Source organism: Austrofundulus limnaeus, unplaced genomic scaffold (assembly GCF_001266775.1).
Source record: "Austrofundulus limnaeus strain Quisiro unplaced genomic scaffold, Austrofundulus_limnaeus-1.0 Scaffold75, whole genome shotgun sequence".
NCBI lineage: Eukaryota > Metazoa > Chordata > Actinopteri > Cyprinodontiformes > Rivulidae > Austrofundulus > Austrofundulus limnaeus.
The window spans coordinates 1,438,422-1,442,810 of NW_013952477.1; the positions used below are offsets into that span (position 1 = coordinate 1,438,422).

Here is a 4,389-nt window from a genome sequence, read left to right on the forward strand (position 1 = left end):
TAGCACCTGTTTGCTGCTCTGGAGAATGCAGGTGTGTGTTAGCACAATGCCAGGATGGAAAGAAATCAGCAATGACCTTAAAGAAGCAGCTGCTGCTGCCTGTCAGCCTGGGAAGGGTTAAAGGTCTCTTCCTAACAATCTGAMGTTTATCCTCATAGTGACACGAGATTATTCACAAGAGGAAAACATTTCAAATTGATGCCAGTCTTCCTAGTAGGGAACGCCCCAGCAAATTCACCCCAGCATCAGACCGTGCAATGCTCAGAGAAAGATCAAGAAACCCAGGCGCTCCCTTAACTCAGACCCTACCGGCCTCAGTTAGCAGGTTAAAGTTCATGACAGGGAGGGGCGGAGCCAGGATGTGGCCATGGCCTCCATGGAAAAAATATTTGGCCATCCCCAAACACCAGCTCGATTTATGTGAAGCTATTTCTAAATGCTGTTCATTTCAMCTGCACTGCTCAAATAGATMWTTCTCATTATGTCACTCCACATGATAGTCACTTAAGGAAACGAGATRATTACGATTAGATAATTATTTATAATTGAATTTGTATTGCACTTTACATTTTTCAGAAATGATGCAATTTAAAAATATCTCTAAAAAATAAGCAAGAACTAAAAGCAACAAAAATATAACTTCTTCAAAACACTATCTAATCTGGGACACCCCTATGTGACCAGTGGTCCCAGTCTGGCTACTCCAAAAGAAATCATCCGGCCCSGCCATGACAGGACAATTTAAAACATGGAACAAGTCCCAGACAGCAAAACATGTTAACTCAATGTTGAATTATGATCAAAAATTTGATTTTTGGTTAAGGTCAATGATTGATGGTGAATCAAACATCAAACAATCATCCAACTCTAGCCAAATAACCAATGTTGAAAAGATGTTGTTTGAATCAATGTTGTTTAATTCTAATTACTGAAATACCAACATCTAATCAAYGTTGAATCAACACTGATATCAGTTATGGTTGAAAACCTAACATTGTTTCAACAAGTAAGTCACACTGATCACTTTTTGTATCATTTCAACATGGATTCACTCATATTTTGTTATCTGAGGTTTGGCGTGTTTGAAAGAGCTGAAGAAGAAAACCTTTTCTGAAAAAAATAAAAGATTTCGATTTCGATTTGCAAAGCAGCATCTGAATGAATTTCAARACTGATATAACCAAAGTACAGATATTTATCCATAACGCACAGCAGCATGTTTTACTGAAAACCAAACACAGCACAGGTGCACAAACACCTCACTGTCAGCATGAAGGAGGGTTGATGGTGTGGGACCTGAGAGTCTTTGAGTCAAAAGTGAGGCCATCAGAACTATGGTCCAGAACAGAGCAGTAGATTTATAACAGAATGGCTTCAAAAGAAAAGAATCAGGTAAGGAATGGTCCAGTCAAAGTCCAAACCTCAGCTGAACGTCTGCAAACCTCAATGACCTGAAACAGTGTATAAAAAGAGTGGGCCAAAGTTCCTCCACAAAACAGAAAAAAAAACTTATTGCTGCTAAATGAGCTCTTAGTTTTAAACAGAATTTATGAGCTTCATTGTTGTTTCATAATCAGAGGTGGAATCTGTCATTCTGAGGACAGCTGAGGTCAAAACGGATTCATTCAAGGAGCAAATCATTTATTGTCCTGACAGAAATGAAGGAGGGTGGACTTTTTTTTTTCCTTCCAGGAAAATCAAAATATCTAAAGCCTTGGGTGCAGAGTGTAATTGTAAAGTTTAATACTGAAATTAAAAGAAAAAGCAGGTCAAAGCTCCCCCCCTGGTGCTGATAATAAAAGACTGGCTCTGCTCAGACATCTGATGGTCGGACTTATTTGTACAGCAGGGCTCTTTGGGTTGGTGAGCTGGGTGGGAGCTCCAGAGCAGACTGAAGTTCTGCCGTGGTAATAAACGGGTTCCCTTTAAATAATTACAGGATTTTCTTTCGTGCTTTTTGTAGCGGAGGAGTGCGCACTTACCTGTGAACTCAACATCCAGAAATAGGAGCTGAACAAATGTGCGCGCTCTCTCTCTCCATGTCTCTCTCTCTCTCGGTCACATTAAACGTCACACAGTAACTAAAGTTAAAAGTTAAACCCGTGGTGTGTGTGTGTGTGTGTGTGTGTGTGTGTGTGTGTGTGTGGGGGGGGGGGGGGGGGAGTTGAATATCTTACCTTTGAGTTCTTGGTTTGCTCTGCTGCTGCCGCTGTGTCTCGGAAAAAAACAGCCCCCAAACTTGCGGGGATGTTACCGCCGCATTCTCCCCAGCGAGTTTTGCGCGTCGGAGCCGGATCCTCTCTGCGTGTTTTTACGCAGAAAAATTAAAAGAAAAGAACCAATCAATCCAAAAGAGCTGAAAATTCCTCTGAGATTAAACAACTAATCAGAACACATTCTTTGGTGGTAACATTTAAAAAAATCTGATTCCTGATTTCTTGTCTCCAAAAGTTAAAAAATCGGGTGTCCATCCCCGGGACGAGGTCTGGGGTTTTGGTCCTCTGACCCGTTAAAGGGACCTCGGTTTGGGACTGAATGAGGACCAGGTGCAGGTGTTGGGAGACTGATCTGTCCTGCTGGCTTCTCCCTTCTGTTCTGCCCCCACACTGCCTTCCCTCTCCTGTTGGCCCACAGCAGCTTTGGACCAAACCTCTCCTACACCATATGGGTGTGATTAACCCTGTCAGCGCCGGTGGACTTTAACACACTGACAGGAASAGAGAGGACTTTATTTTCCTCACTGTCAGCTGTCAGGTCCTGTCTGTGTGGAGATTTTCTGTCTCTGTTTTCCCCTTGGAATCATTAACAGGTGATAGGAACCAAAAAGGTGAAAATCTGTGATCATATTTTGATCATGAACACTACAGTGTGTTTGTGTGTCTTTCAGTGTGTCTGTTAGCTAAATATCTCACGAACCGCTGGGCAGATTTTGATCAATTTTTCTGAAACTAACTATCTGATGCCCATCTACAACTGATTACCTTTGGACTTAATCCGATTTAAGATGGCCGCCACAGCCAATCCAACTCTACAAACACAAAAACACCCATAACTCAGTCAGTTTGACAGACACAGAGCTAAACTTTGGTGTGGTAGTAGGTGATAATCAACCCTAACATATTCCAATCACTGCTTTGTCGTGTAAGATTTTCTTTTAATCTTTCATATTAACTATTACAGTCAAMCCTGTTTGTCTGTTAGTAAAATATCTCATGAACCACCTAAAAGATTTTATTGAAAACCAAAGAAATGAATCACTGGATGCATATCTACAAATCWTTAACTTTTGGGGTCAATTCGATACAAGTTGTCTGCCATATCTAATCAATATTAGCAAACACAAAAATAGCTATAACACACTCAMCTTTAAAGATACAGAGCTAAAGTTGGGTATGGTAGTAGYTGAGAATCATCCCTAACAYATATTTCAAGGGATAATTGACTGATCTAAACTTTGTTTAATTTTTTTTGTAGACAACAGTGTCTGTTGGGGARATGTTAGGAATCATAGGGTGGATTTTGGTTAAACGTGCAACAAAGTGGATTAATTCAACATGGCTGCCACAGCTAATCACCATGGACCAACACARAATTATAATAATGGCTGTAACCTGGTTTTACTAATGTTGAGCTAAAATCTGATGTGGTAGCAGAGTCATTCACAACACGTAATCTGAGCAGAAGGGCTGCATTGTTATTATTTGCAACGACTCTATAATCTCACAACAAAGGATGACTTTAAGCTTAAAACCGTGCCATGAAAGGCAGTGTGGGATWCGCAGTCCTTCATCGAATTCAAGGYCTTTAATTTTATATAAACGTTTTTCTTTGACTCTATCGGGGAAATTCACTCATAAAAGATAAAGAAGTGGGGGCGCCTGTTGGGACTGTGTCACCAGCCAGGTCAGCTGAAAAAAAAGATTCCAGGGATTCCTCCCAGGCTGGCACCAGCGCTCATGACAACAGTGACAAAGCAGCCTAAAGAAGTGGGGGGTGGGCAACTGGATGTAAAAGACACCCAACCTGTTAGCAGAGCCTCTGGGCTGAAATTAAAGCCGTCTTCTGAGCACCTCTCATGGCTCTGTGGAGAGCTGCGATATCATGGGGCCTCTGAAGACACAAAGGCAGAGGGCGAGGCGTGTTCTGAGCAGCAGCCTCACASGACACTAAAACAGGAAAATAAACACAGGAGGTGTGTGAGAGAGTGTGTAAAGTTCAAACCGGCTCCTGTTATCACTCTCCGGACTTATCTTTTAATGGATGTGCTTGGGTTTGAATTATTTCCACACCAGCAGAGAGTGTAGGTCATATCTGAAGCTGGCGTCAGCCAGATATGATGCTGTGTGTGTGTGTGTGTGTGTGTGTGTGTGTGTGTGTGTGTGTGTGTGT

The 4,389-nt window shown here is 41.8% G+C and overlaps 1 protein-coding gene across 1 annotated transcript in view; it reads right to left on the reverse strand.

Annotated features, from left to right (window-relative positions):
• Positions 1-2,631, reverse strand: part of sema3gb (sema domain, immunoglobulin domain (Ig), short basic domain, secreted, (semaphorin) 3Gb) — a 22,180-nt gene extending 19,549 nt beyond the window's left edge. The window contains exon 1 of the mRNA XM_014010964.1: positions 2,178-2,631. The gene's annotated coding sequence lies outside the window, so the exon portion shown is untranslated. The remainder of the gene's footprint in view (positions 1-2,177) is intronic.
• Between the last annotated feature and the right edge of the window lie 1,758 nt (positions 2,632-4,389).